This window comes from Ranitomeya imitator, chromosome 5 (genome assembly GCF_032444005.1).
Source record: "Ranitomeya imitator isolate aRanImi1 chromosome 5, aRanImi1.pri, whole genome shotgun sequence".
In the NCBI taxonomy this organism is placed as follows: Eukaryota; Metazoa; Chordata; class Amphibia; order Anura; family Dendrobatidae; genus Ranitomeya; species Ranitomeya imitator.
In genome coordinates, this window is record NC_091286.1 from 118,060,228 (window position 1) to 118,077,095 (window position 16,868).

The 16,868-nt window shown below is 37.8% G+C and overlaps 1 protein-coding gene across 3 annotated transcripts in view; it reads left to right on the forward strand.

Moving 5' to 3' along the window:
* Window positions 1-16,868, forward strand: part of LOC138681526 (proton-coupled folate transporter-like) — a 730,145-nt gene that overhangs the window by 280,681 nt on the left and 432,596 nt on the right. The window lies entirely within an intron of this gene.

The following is a 16,868-nucleotide window of genomic DNA, read 5'->3' on the forward strand; positions in this document are numbered from 1 at the left end:
AGTACACCACCTGCGGCACTAAAGACACGTTCCGATAAGACACTAGCCGCAGGGCAAGCCAGCACCTCCAATGCATACTGGCTTAGCTCTGGCCATGTATCCAGCTTAGAGACCCAAAACTTGAACGGGGAAGAGCCGTCTGGGAGTACAGTAAGAGGGCAAGCCATGTAGTCTGTCACCATCTGACGGAACCGTTGCCTCCTGCTGACTGGAGCCGCCGGTGATGGTGTAGACATTTGGGGCGGGCACACAAAAGTGTGCCAGAGTTGTGCCATACTGGGCTTGCCTTGGGCAGAGGCACTGCTTCTGCTCCCTCTTTGGGCAGAGCCTCCCCCACTGCCTCGACGCACTGAGCTGCTTTGTAAAGCACTAGCAGCACTCCTCTCAGTTGGACAGGAGAAGATGATGGAATTCACCAGTGTGTCGTGGTACTCCCGCAATTTACGCTCCCGGGTCAACGCAGGGATGAGGTTTTGGACGTTGTCCCGGTAGCGAGGATCGAGGAGGGTGAACACCCAATAATCAGGCATGTTGAGAATGTGGTCGATGCGGCGGTCGTTTCTCAGGCACTGCAGCATGAAATCCACCATGTGCTGCAGAGTGCCAACCGGCCCAGAAACGCTGTCCCCTGCTTGAGACATGATCTCTGCCCGCTCGTCATCACCCCACCCTCGCTGTACACACTGACCACTGGACAATTGTGTCGCTCCCTCCTCTGGACGGAGCTCTTCCTCCTCCATTGACTCCTCCTCATCCTCCTCACAAATTGGCCCCTGCGTACCCCTTTGTGAGGAACCACGTGGCGCTGACTCTCCAGAAGCTGATGGAAAAGGTGACTCCTCATCCTCCACCTCTTCCACCACATCATCCCTTAACCCTTGCAAAGTTTGCTGAAGCAGGCAGATAAGGGGGACAGTCATGCTGACTAGTGCATCATCTGCACTTGCCATCCGCGTGGAATAATCAAAAGGACGCAAAACCTGGCAGACGTCCTTCATAGTGGCCCACTCTGTGGTTGTGAAGTCTGATCGGCGCTGACTGCGACTTCTTTGCGCCTGATGCAGCTGGTACTCCATAACTGCTTGCTGCTGCTCACACAACCGCTCCAACATATGTAACGTGGAATTCCACCGGGTAGGTAGGTCACATATGATGCGGTGTTCCGGAAGGCGGAATCGGCGCTGCAGAGCAGCAATGCGGGATCTGGCCAAGCTGGAACGCCGCAAGTGAGCACACTCTAGGCGGACCTTGTGCAGCAGGGCATCAAGATCCGGATAGTCCCTCAGAAAACTCTGCACAACCAAATTGAGCACATGTGCCAGACATGGGATGTGAGTGAGGTTGCCAAGGGCCAAAGCTGCCACCAGATTTCGGCCATTGTCACACACTACCATGCCTGGCTGGAGATTCGCTGGCAGTAACCACACATCGCTCTCCTGCTTTATGGCATTCCAGAGCTCCTGCGCTGTGTGGCTTCGATGCCCCAATGAAACTAGTTTCAAGACGGCCTGCTGACGTTTGGCCACGGCTGTGCTCATGTCGGTCATAGGTAAACGTTCACGGGTCCATGTGGGGGTGGACTGTGACGGATCCTGCAGAGAGGAATCAGAGGAACTGGTGTAAGAGGAGGAGTCGATGCGTACAGACTGGATTCCTGCAATCCTTGGAGTGGGCAGGACACGTCCTGCGCCACTCGCACGATCTGTACCTGGCTCAACAACATTAACCCAATGGGCAGTGAGGGAAACATATCGCCCCTGTCCATGCTGACTGGTCCACGCATCGGTGGTGAGGTGGACCTTGCTACTGACGGCGTTCAGTAGCGCATGTTTTATGTTTGCCTCAACATGCCTGTGCAGGGCAGGGACAGCCTGCCTGCTGAAGTAAAAGCGGCTGGGCACCTTGTACTGTGGGACTGCCAATGCCATCAAGTCACGGAAGCTGTCAGTCTCCACCAGCCTGAACGAGAGCATTTCCAGGGACAACAGTTTGGCAATGCCTGCATTCAGAGCCTGTGCTCGGGGGTGGTTGGCCGAGAATGCCCGCCTTTTCTCCCATGCCTGTACTACCGATGGCTGTAGAGTAGACTGGGAGTGTGAGGATGACTGGGAAGGTGGTGCTGTGGGTGGAATTACACAAGGTCTCTGGGAGGAAGCCAAACCAGCTGTGCGTGAGCTGGAGGAAGAGGCAACACGAGCTGAAGAGGTGGTAGCTGCCGCTGTTGGTTGGCCTACATCTTCAGTGTGTTTCTGTAACTCCACCGCGTGCCTGGTCCGCACATGTTTCCACATATTTGTGGTATTGAGGTTGCTGACATTTTTCCCTCTTTTTACTTTATGATGACACAGCTTGCATTTGACAAAACAAATGTCATCTGCAACTGTGTCAAAAAAGGACCAGGCACTGCAAGTCTTGGGAGCGCCCTTTTTGGCTTTGGAAAGAGACAGGCTCCTAACGGGTGCCAAAGTGGAGGCTCCAGGCTCCGCAGTCTTCCCCCTCCCTCTCCCTCTTTGGCCCGTAAGAGGAAGCTCTTCCTCTGAGCTGCTCCCACCACCTTCCTGTTCCTCACGCCACGATGGGTCAAGGACCTCATCATCTCCACTACCCTCTGCCACCAACTGCTCCTCCTGGGTAGTCTCAGCAGCACAGTACGCACGAGAAAGCGGCACCTGAGTTTCATCATCAGATGCGTACTGCGCTGTGGTCACCGGAGGCACTGGCCCACCTGCCTCTTCAGAGTCAGAGAGAAAAAGGTGTTGGGCATCACTGCACACTGCCTCTTCTTCCATTTCTCCAATGCTGCTTGGCTGGCCCCCTGTTTCCAAGCCAAGAGATTCAGAGAACAGAAGTAGAGACGGCTCCTGTCCTGGGCTCTCTGACTGCCTGGCCAATTTGGCAGGTGGTGAAGAGACAGATGGCTGCTCTCCAGTGCTCTGTGCCTGAGAGGATGTGGCACTAACTGAAGTCGATGCCGAGGCGTTAGCTGCCATCCACCCGACAACGGCTTCAATTTGGTCTTCACGCAGCAGCGGTGCACGGCGCTCTCCGACAAAGCTGCGCATGAAGGACTGTTCCCTGCTGAAACTGAGTGACGACGAGTCACCGGCGCCCGCAGCAGGCACAGAATCACCACGTCCTCTCCCTGCTCCTCTCCCTGCTCCGCGCCCACGCCCACGTGCCTTACTCCCTGCCCTCTTCATCTTGGTTGACAGATAAAGATAAGCAGAAAAGTACTAAGGCCTTAGTGTGCTTATTCCTGTAATGCTCCTCCTAACAGGTGTAAGAAACACTAATGTTGTAAATTGTGGACTAAACTTTATTATTTTGCAAATGTGGCCTACACAAGTGTAAGTTGTGTTTGGTGAACTTAACCTTTTTTTTGGTGCAGATCGGGCTACAGAGCTAGTTTAAATCACACGGAGACCGTGCAGACAGCCGTAAACGGCGCTGCAAGGCCAAGAAACCCTCCTCTCGGTTATCCTATATAGTGTTTTTCCACTATTTAGCTGGATACGAGTGGAAAGACACTAATAGGAATTTTTTTTTTCAAATTTTAAACTGGCTGCACTATTTGAAAAAAAGGAAATTGTTTTTCAAGGTATGAGGCAGTAACGCACCCTGAGCTGAATCCAACCGGCTATGGCTGCACACAGACTACAGGGCGAGCTGCGCTCACACAGAGACCGTGCAGACAGCCGTAAACGGCGCTGCAAGGCCAAAAAACCCTCCTCTAGGTTATCCTATATAGTGTTTTTCCACTATTTAGCTGGATACGAGTGGAAAGACACTAATAGGAATTTTTTTTTTCAAATTTTAAACAGGCTGCACTATTTGAAAAAAAGGAAAATTTTTCTCAAGGTATGAGCCAGTAACGAACCCTGAGCTGAATCCAACCGGCTATGGCTGCACACAGACTACAGGGCGAGCTGGGCTCACACGGAGACCGTGCAGACAGCCGTAAACGGCGCTGCAAGGCCAAAAAACCCTCCTCTCGGTTATCCTATATAGTGTTTTTCCACTATTTAGCTGGATACGAGTGGAAAGACACTAATAGGAATTTTTTTTTTCAGATTTTAAACAGGCTGCACTATTTGAAAAAAAGGAAAATTTTTCTCAAGGTATGAGCCAGTAACGAACCCTGAGCTGAATCCAACCGGCTATGGCTGCACACAGACTACAGGGCGAGCTGGGCTCACACGGAGACCGTGCAGACAGCCGTAAACGGCGCTGCAAGGCCAAAAAACCCTCCTCTAGGTTATCCTATATAGTGTTTTTCCACTATTTAGCTGGATACGAGTGGAAAGACACTAATAGGAATTTTTTTTTTCAAATTTTAAACAGGCTGCACTATTTGAAAAAAAGGAAAATTTTTCTCAAGGTATGAGCCAGTAACGAACCCTGAGCTGAATCCAACCGGCTATGGCTGCACACAGACTACAGGGCGAGCTGGGCTCACACGGAGACCGTGCAGACAGCCGTAAACGGCGCTGCAAGGCCCAAAAACCCCCCTCTAGGTTATCCTATGTAGTGTTTTTCCACAATAGAGCTGGAGACTGGTGGAAAAACACTAATAGGAAATTTGAGAAAAAATGTGCAGCAGGCTGCACTAAGAGCAAAAAAGAACAACTGTGTGAGGCAGTGTGAACCCCCCCTGAGCTGAATACAACCGGGTATATGGCTGCACACAGACTACAGAGTGAGCTGCACACACACACACACACAGAGACCTTGCAGAACGCTGTTAAAACAGCGCTGCAAGGCAAGAGCAAGGTGAACAGTGAAGAACACACAGCGTTTTGCTAAATTAGCCTTTGGAAAGGAAAATAAAGCAATTAGCTAGCTCGACTGGCCCTCAGTTAGAACACAGCGTCCTGTCCCTAACTGAAATCACAGCAGAGTGAGCGCAAAATGGCGGCAGCGCTTTTTTATAGTGCAGAGTGACATCATTTCAGCAGCCAATCCCAGCCTTGCCAGTACTTACATGCCCACCATGCTAAACAGGATGTGCCCACACTTTCATTCATTCCTCATTGGCTGCTGCGTTCAATTTGAATTCTGGGAACTTCCGATTCCGGTATCCGATACGCGGGAAGTATCGGAATTCAGTATCGGAATTCCGATACCGCAAATATCGGCCGATACCCGATACTTGCGGTATCGGAATGCTCAACACTAATTGTGACATCATCATTTGATTATGACATCATCATTTGATTGTGACATCATCAGTTGATTATGACATCATCAGTTGATTGTGACATCATTAGTTGATTATGACATCATCAAAACGATTATGACATCATCAGTTCATTATGACATCATCAAAATGATTATGACATCATCAGTTGATTGTGACATCATCAGTTGATTATGACATCATCAGTTGATTGTGACATCATCAGTTCATTATGAAATCATCAAAATGATTATGACATCATCAGTTGATTATGACATCATCAGTTAATTGTGACATCATCGGTTGATTATGACATCATCAGTTGATTATGACATCAGCAGTTGATTGTGACATCTTCAGATCATTATGATATCATCAAAATGATTATGCCATCATCCGTTCATTATGATATCATCCATTCAATATGACATCATCAGTTGATTGTGACATCATCAGTTGATTGTGACATCATGAGGCCATTATGACATCATCAAAATGATTATGACGTCATCAGTTGATTATGGCATCATCAGTTGATTGTGACATCATCAGTTGATTGTGATATCATCAGTTGATTATGACATCATCAGTTGATTGTGACATCATCAGTTGATTATGACATCATCAGTTGATTGTGACATCATCAGTTGATTATGACATCATCAGTTGATTGTGACATTATCAGTTCATTATGACATCATCAAAATGATTATGACATCATCAGTTGATTATGACATCATCAGTTAATTGTGACATCATCGGTTGATTATGACATCATCAGTTGATTGTGACATCATCAGTTCATTATGACATCATCAAAATGATTATGACATCATGCGTTCATTATGACATCATCACTTGATTGTGATATCATCATTTGATTGTGACATCATAATTTGATTATGACATCATCATTTGATTGTGACATCATCAGTTGATTATGACATCATCAGTTGATTGTGACATCATTAGTTGATTATGACATCATCAAAACGATTATGACATCATCAGTTCATTATGACATCATCAAAATGATTATGACATCATCAGTTGATTATGACATCATCAGTTGATTGTGACATCATCAGTTGATTATGACATCATCAGTTGATTGTGACATCATCAGTTCATTATGACATCATCAAAATGATTATGACATCATCAGTTGATTATGACATCATCAGTTAATTGTGACATCATCGGTTGATTATGACATCATCAGTTGATTATGACATCATCAGTTGATTGTGACATCTTCAGATCATTATGATATCATCAAAATGATTATGCCATCATCCGTTCATTATGATATCATCCGTTCAATATGACATCATCAGTTGATTGTGACATCATCAGTTGATTGTGACATCATGAGTTCATTATGACATCATCAAAATGATTATGACGTCATCAGTTGATTATGGCATCATCAGTTGATTGTGACATCATCAGTTGATTGTGATATCATCAGTTGATTATGACATCATCAGTTGATTGTGACATCATCAGTTGATTATGACATCATCAGTTGATTGTGACATCATCAGTTGATTATGACATCATCAGTTGATTGTGACATTATCAGTTCATTATGACATCATCAAAATGATTATGACATCATCAGTTGATTATGACATCATCAGTTAATTGTGACATCATCGGTTGATTATGACATCATCAGTTGATTGTGACATCATCAGTTCATTATGACATCATCAAAATGATTATGACATCATGCATTCAATATGACATCATCACTTGATTGTGATATCATCATTTGATTGTGACATCATCATTTGATTATGACATCATCATTTGATTGTGACATCATCAGTTGATTATGACATCATCAGTTGATTGTGACATCATTAGTTGATTATGACATCATCAAAATGATTATGACATCATCCGTTCATTATGACATCATCAAAATAAGTATGACATCATTCGTTCATTATGACATCATCAGTTGATTGTGACATCATCAGTTGATTATGACATCATTAAAATGTTTATGACATCATCAGTTGATTATGACATCATTAAAATGTTTATGACATCATCAGTTGATTATGACACCATCAGTTGATTGTGACATCATCAGTTCATTATGACATCATCAGTTCATTATGACATCATCAAAATAATTATGATATGATCTGTTCATTATGACATCATCAAAATGATTATGACATCATCCGTTTATTATGACATCATCAGTTGATTGTGACATCATCAGTTCATTATGACATCATCAGTTGATTGTGACAACATCAGTTCATTATGACATCATCAAAATGATTATGACATCATCTGTTCATTATGACATCATCAGTTCATTATGACATAATCAAAATGATTATAACATCATTAGTTCATTATGACATCATCAGTTCATTATGACATCATCAAAATTATTATGACATCATCCTTTCATTATGACATCATCAGTTGATTGTGACATCATTAGTTGATTGTGACATCATCAGTTCATTATGACATTATCAAAATGATTATGACATCATCAGTTGATTATGACATCATCAGTTGATTGTGACATCATCAGTTGATTATGACATCATCAGTTGATTGTGACATCATCAGTTCATTATGACATCATCAAAATGAATATGACATCATCAGTTGATTATGACATCATCAGTTGATTGTGACATCAGCAGTTGATTATGACATCATCAGTTGATTGTGACATCAGCAGTTCATTATGACATCATCAAAATGATCATGACATCTTCAGTTGATTTTGACATCATCAGTTAATTGTGACATCATCAGTTGATAGTGACATCATCAGTTGATTATGACAACATAAGTTGATTGTGACAACATCGGTTCATTGTTACATCATCAAAATGATTATGACATCATCCGTTCATTATGACATCATCAAAATGATTATGACGTCATCCGTTCATTATGATATCATCAGTTGATTGTGACATCATCAGTTCAATATGACATCATCAAAATGATTATGACATCTTCCTTTCATTATGACATCATCAAAATGATTATGACATCATCCATTCATTATGACATCATCAGTTGATTGTGACATCAGCAGTTGATTATGACATCATCAGTTGATTGTGACATCAGCAGTTCATTATGACATCATCAAAATTATTATGACATCATCAGTTGATTATGACATCATCAGTTGATTGTGACATCATCAGTTGATTGTGACATCATCAAAATGATTATGACATCATCCGTTCATTATGACATCATTAGTTGATTATGACATCATCAGTTGATTGTGACATCATGAGTCCATTATGAGACATCATCAAAATGATTATGATGTCATCAGTTGATTATGAAATCATCAGTTGATTGTGACATCAGCAGTTGATTATGACATCATCAGTTGATTGTGACATCAGCAGTTCATTATGACATCATCAAAATGATTATGACATCTTCAGTTGATTTTGACATCATCAGTTAATTGTGACATCATCAGTTGATAGTGACATCATCAGTTGATTATGACAACATAAGTTGATTGTGACATCGGTTCATTGTTACATCATCAAAATGATTATGACATCATCCGTTCATTATGACATCATCAAAATGAATATGACGTCATCCGTTCATTATGATATCATCAGTTGATTGTGACATCATCAGTTCAATATGACATCATCAAAATGATTATGACATCTTCCTTTCATTATGACATCATCAAAATGATTATGACATCATCCGTTCATTATGACATCATCAGTTGATTGTGACATCAGCAGTTGATTATGACATCATCAGTTGATTGTGACATCAGCAGTTCACTATGACATCATCAAAATTATTATGACATCATCCGTTGATTATGACATCATCAGTTGATTGTGACATCATCAGTTGATTGTGACATCATCAAAATGATTATGACATCATCCGTTCATTATGACATCATTAGTTGATTATGACATCATCAGTTGATTGTGACATCATGAGTCCATTATGACATCATCAGTTGATTATGACATCATCAGTTGATTGTGACATCATCAGTTCATTATGACATCATCAAAATGATTATGACATTATCAGTTGATTATGACATCATCAGTTGATTGTGACATCATCAGTTGATTATGACATCATCAGTTGATTGTGACATCATCAGTTCATAATGACATCATCAAAATGATTATGACATCATCAGTTGATTATGACATCATCAGTTAATTGTGACATCATTGGTTGATTATGACATCATCAGTTGATTATGACATCATCAGTTGATTGTGACATCTTCAGATCATTATGATATCATCAAAATGATTATGCCATCATCCGTTCATTATGACATCATCAGTTGATTGTGACATCATCAGTTGATTATGACATCATCAGTTGATTGTGACATCATCAGTTCATTATGACATCATCAAAATGATTATGACGTCATCAGTTGATTATGGCATCATCGGTTGATTGTGACATCATCAGTTGATTGTGATATCATCAGTTGATTATGACATCATCAGTTGATTGTGACATCATCAGTTGATTATGACATCATCAGTTGATTGTGACATCATCAGTTGATTATGACATCATCAGTTGATTGTGACATTATCAGTTCATTATGACATCATCAAAATGATTATGACATCATCAGTTGATTATGACATCATCAGTTAATTGTGACATCATCGGTTGATTATGACATCATCAGTTGATTGTGACATCATCAGTTCATTATGACATCATCAAAATGATTATGACATCATGTGTTCATTATGACATCATCACTTGATTGTGATATCATCATTTGATTGTGACATCATCATTTGATTATGACATCATCATTTGATTGTGACATCATCAGTTGATTATGACATCATCAGTTGATTGTGACATCATTAGTTGATTATGACATCATCAAAACGATTATGACATCATCAGTTCATTATGACATCATCAAAATGATTATGACATCATCAGTTGATTGTGACATCATCAGTTGATTATGACATCATCAGTTGATTGTGACATCATCAGTTCATTATGACATCATCAAAATGATTATGACATCATCAGTTGATTATGACATCATCAGTTAATTGTGACATCATCGGTTGATTATGACATCATCAGTTGATTATGACATCAGCAGTTGATTGTGACATCTTCAGATCATTATGATATCATCAAAATGATTATGCCATCATCCGTTCATTATGATATCATCCGTTCAATATGACATCATCAGTTGATTGTGACATCATCAGTTGATTGTGACATCATGAGTCCATTATGACATCATCAAAATGATTATGACGTCATCAGTTGATTATGGCATCATCAGTTGATTGTGACATCATCAGTTGATTGTGATATCATCAGTTGATTATGACATCATCAGTTGATTGTGACATCATCAGTTGATTATGACATCATCAGTTGATTGTGACATCATCAGTTGATTATGACATCATCAGTTGATTGTGACATTATCAGTTCATTATGACATCATCAAAATGATTATGACATCATCAGTTGATTATGACATCATCAGTTAATTGTGACATCATCGGTTGATTATGACATCATCAGTTGATTGTGACATCATCAGTTCATTATGACATCATCAAAATGATTATGACATCATGCGTTCATTATGACATCATCACTTGATTGTGATATCATCAGTTGATTATGACATCATCATTTGATTGTGACATCATCATTTGATTATGACATCATCATTTGATTGTGACATCATCAGTTGATTATGACATCATCAGTTGATTGTGACATCATTAGTTGATTATGACATCATCAAAATGATTATGACATCATCCGTTCATTATGACATCATCAGTTGATTGTGACATCATCAGTTGATTATGACATCATTAAAATGTTTATGACATCATCAGTTAATTATGACATCATTAAAATGTTTATGACATCATCAGTTGATTATGACATCATTAAAATGTTTATGACATCATCAGTTGATTATGACACCATCAGTTGATTGTGACATCATCAGTTTACTATGACATCATCAGTTCATTATGACATCATCAAAATAATTATGATATGATATGTTCATTATGACATCATCAAAATGATTATGACATCATCCGTTCATTATGACATCATCAGTTGATTGTGACATCATCAGTTCATTATGACATCATCAGTTGATTGTGACATCATCAGTTCATTATGACATCATCAAAATGATTATGACATCATCTGTTCATTATGACATCATCAGTTCATTATGACATAATCAAAATGATTATAACATCATTAGTTCATTATGACATCATCAGTTCATTATGACATCATCAAAATTATTATGACATCATCCTTTCATTATGACATCATCAGTTGATTGTGACATCATCAGTTGATTGTGACATCATCAGTTCATTATGACATTATCAAAATGATTATAACATCATTAGTTCATTATGACATCATCAGTTCATTATGACATCATCAAAATTATTATGACATCATCCTTTTATTATGACATCATCAGTTGATTGTGACATCATCAGTTGATTGTGACATCATCAGTTCATTATGACATCATCAAAATGATTATGACATCATGCGTTCATTATGACATCATCACTTGATTGTGATATCATCATTTGATTGTGACATCATCATTTGATTATGACATCATCATTTGATTGTGACATCATCAGTTGATTATGACATCATCAGTTGATTGTGACATCATTAGTTGATTATGACATCATCAAAACGATTATGACATCATCAGTTCATTATGACATCATCAAAATGATTATGACATCATCAGTTGATTGTGACATCATCAGTTGATTGTGACATCATCAGTTGATTATGACATCATCAGTTGATTGTGACATCATCAGTTGATTATGACATCATCAGTTGATTGTGACATCATCAGTTCATTATGACATCATCAAAATGAATATGACATCATCAGTTGATTATGACATCATCAGTTGATTGTGACATCAGCAGTTGATTATGACATCATCAGTTGATTGTGACATCAGCAGTTCATTATGACATCATCAAAATGATCATGACATCTTCAGTTGATTTTGACATCATCAGTTAATTGTGACATCATCAGTTGATAGTGACATCATCAGTTGATTATGACAACATAAGTTGATTGTGACAACATCGGTTCATTGTTACATCATCAAAATGATTATGACATCATCCGTTCATTATGACATCATCAAAATGATTATGACGTCATCCGTTCATTATGATATCATCAGTTGATTGTGACATCATCAGTTCAATATGACATCATCAAAATGATTATGACATCTTCCTTTCATTATGACATCATCAAAATGATTATGACATCATCCATTCATTATGACATCATCAGTTGATTGTGACATCAGCAGTTGATTATGACATCATCAGTTGATTGTGACATCAGCAGTTCATTATGACATCATCAAAATTATTATGACATCATCAGTTGATTATGACATCATCAGTTGATTGTGACATCATCAGTTGATTGTGACATCATCAAAATGATTATGACATCATCCGTTCATTATGACATCATTAGTTGATTATGACATCATCAGTTGATTGTGACATCATGAGTCCATTATGAGACATCATCAAAATGATTATGATGTCATCAGTTGATTATGAAATCATCAGTTGATTGTGACATCAGCAGTTGATTATGACATCATCAGTTGATTGTGACATCAGCAGTTCATTATGACATCATCAAAATGATTATGACATCATCAGTTGATTTTGACATCATCCGTTCATTATGACATCATCAGTTGATAGTGACATCATCAGTTGATTATGACAACATAAGTTGATTGTGACATCAGCAGTTCACTATGACATCATCAAAATTATTATGACATCATCCGTTGATTATGACATCATCAGTTGATTGTGACATCATCAGTTGATTGTGACATCATCAAAATGATTATGACATCATCCGTTCATTATGACATCATTAGTTGATTATGACATCATCAGTTGATTGTGACATCATGAGTCCATTATGACATCATCAGTTGATTATGACATCATCAGTTGATTGTGACATCATCAGTTCATTATGACATCATCAAAATGATTATGACATTATCAGTTGATTATGACATCATCAGTTGATTGTGACATCATCAGTTGATTATGACATCATCAGTTGATTGTGACATCATCAGTTCATTATGACATCATCAAAATGATTATGACATCATCAGTTGATTATGACATCATCAGTTAATTGTGACATCATCGGTTGATTATGACATCATCAGTTGATTATGACATCATCAGTTGATTGTGACATCTTCAGATCATTATGATATCATCAAAATGATTATGCCATCATCCGTTCATTATGACATCATCAGTTGATTGTGACATCATCAGTTGATTATGACATCATCAGTTGATTGTGACATCATCAGTTCATTATGACATCATCAAAATGATTATGACGTCATCAGTTGATTATGGCATCATCGGTTGATTGTGACATCATCAGTTGATTGTGATATCATCAGTTGATTATGACATCATCAGTTGATTGTGACATAATCAGTTGATTATGACATCATCAATTGATTGTGACATCATCAGTTGATTATGACATCATCAGTTGATTGTGACATTATCAGTTCATTATGACATCATCAAAATGATTATGACATCATCAGTTGATTATGACATCATCAGTTAATTGTGACATCATCGGTTGATTATGACATCATCAGTTGATTGTGACATCATCAGTTCATTATGACATCATCAAAATGATTATGACATCATGCGTTCATTATGACATCATCACTTGATTGTGATATCATCATTTGATTGTGACATCATCATTTGATTATGACATCATCATTTGATTGTGACATCATCAGTTGATTATGACATCATCAGTTGATTGTGACATCATTAGTTGATTATGACATCATCAAAACGATTATGACATCATCAGTTCATTATGACATCATCAAAATGATTATGACATCATCAGTTGATTGTGACATCATCAGTTGATTATGACATCATCAGTTGATTGTGACATCATCAGTTCATTATGACATCATCAAAATGATTATGACATCATCAGTTGATTATGACATCATCAGTTAATTGTGACATCATCGGTTGATTATGACATCATCAGTTGATTATGACATCAGCAGTTGATTGTGACATCTTCAGATCATTATGATATCATCAAAATGATTATGCCATCATCCGTTCATTATGATATCATCCGTTCAATATGACATCATCAGTTGATTGTGACATCATCAGTTGATTGTGACATCATGAGTCCATTATGACATCATCAAAATGATTATGACGTCATCAGTGGATTATGGCATCATCAGTTGATTGTGACATCATCAGTTGATTGTGATATCATCAGTTGATTATGACATCATCAGTTGATTGTGACATCATCAGTTGATTATGACATCATCAGTTGATTGTGACATCATCAGTTGATTATGACATCATCAGTTGATTGTGACATTATCAGTTCATTATGACATCATCAAAATGATTATGACATCATCAGTTGATTGTGACATCATCAGTTCATTATGACATCATCAAAATGATTATGACATCATGCGTTCATTATGACATCATCACTTGATTGTGATATCATCATTTGATTGTGACATCATCATTTGATTATGACATCATCATTTGATTGTGACATCATCAGTTGATTATGACATCATCAGTTGATTGTGACATCATTAGTTGATTATGACATCATCAAAACGATTATGACATCATCAGTTCATTATGACATCATCAAAATGATTATGACATCATCAGTTGATTGTGACATCATCAGTTGATTATGACATCATCAGTTGATTGTGACATCATCAGTTCATTATGACATCATCAAAATGATTATGACATCATCAGTTGATTATGACATCATCAGTTAATTGTGACATCATCGGTTGATTATGACATCATCAGTTGATTATGACATCAGCAGTTGATTGTGACATCTTCAGATCATTATGATATCATCAAAATGATTATGCCATCATCCGTTCATTATGATATCATCCGTTCAATATGACATCATCAGTTGATTGTGACATCATCAGTTGATTGTGACATCATGAGTCCATTATGACATCATCAAAATGATTATGACGTCATCAGTTGATTATGGCATCATCAGTTGATTGTGACATCATCAGTTGATTGTGATATCATCAGTTGATTATGACATCATCAGTTGATTGTGACATCATCAGTTGATTATGACATCATCAGTTGATTGTGACATCATCAGTTGATTATGACATCATCAGTTGATTGTGACATTATCAGTTCATTATGACATCATCAAAATGATTATGACATCATCAGTTGATTATGACATCATCAGTTAATTGTGACATCATCGGTTGATTATGACATCATCAGTTGATTGTGACATCATCAGTTCATTATGACATCATCAAAATGATTATGACATCATGCGTTCATTATGACATCATCACTTGATTGTGATATCATCAGTTGATTATGACATCATCATTTGATTGTGACATCATCATTTGATTATGACATCATCATTTGATTGTGACATCATCAGTTGATTATGACATCATCAGTTGATTGTGACATCATTAGTTGATTATGACATCATCAAAATGATTATGACATCATCCGTTCATTATGACATCATCAGTTGATTGTGACATCATCAGTTGATTATGACATCATTAAAATGTTTATGACATCATCAGTTGATTATGACATCATTAAAATGTTTATGACATCATCAGTTGATTATGACATCATTAAAATGTTTATGACATCATCAGTTGATTATGACACCATCAGTTGATTGTGACATCATCAGTTTACTATGACATCATCAGTTCATTATGACATCATCAAAATAATTATGATATGATCTGTTCATTATGACATCATCAAAATGATTATGACATCATCCGTTCATTATGACATCATCAGTTGATTGTGACATCATCAGTTCATTATGACATCATCAGTTGATTGTGACATCATCAGTTCATTATGACATCATCAAAATGATTATGACATCATCTGTTCATTATGACATCATCAGTTCATTATGACATAATCAAAATGATTATAACATCATTAGTTCATTATGAAATCATCAGTTCATTATGACATCATCAAAATTATTATGACATCATCCTTTCATTATGACATCATCAGTTGATTGTGACATCATCAGTTGATTGTGACATCATCAGTTCATTATGACATTATCAAAATGATTATAACATCATTAGTTCATTATGACATCATCAGTTCATTATGACATCATCAAAATTATTATGACATCATCCTTTTATTATGACATCATCAGTTGATTGTGACATCATCAGTTGATTGTGACATCATCAGTTCATTATGACATCATCAAAATGATTATGACATCATGCGTTCATTATGACATCATCACTTGATTGTGATATCATCATTTGATTGTGACATCATCATTTGATTATGACATCATCATTTGATTGTGACATCATCAGTTGATTATGACATCATCAGTTGATTGTGACATCATTAGTTGATTATGACATCATCAAAACGATTATGACATCATCAGTTCATTATGACA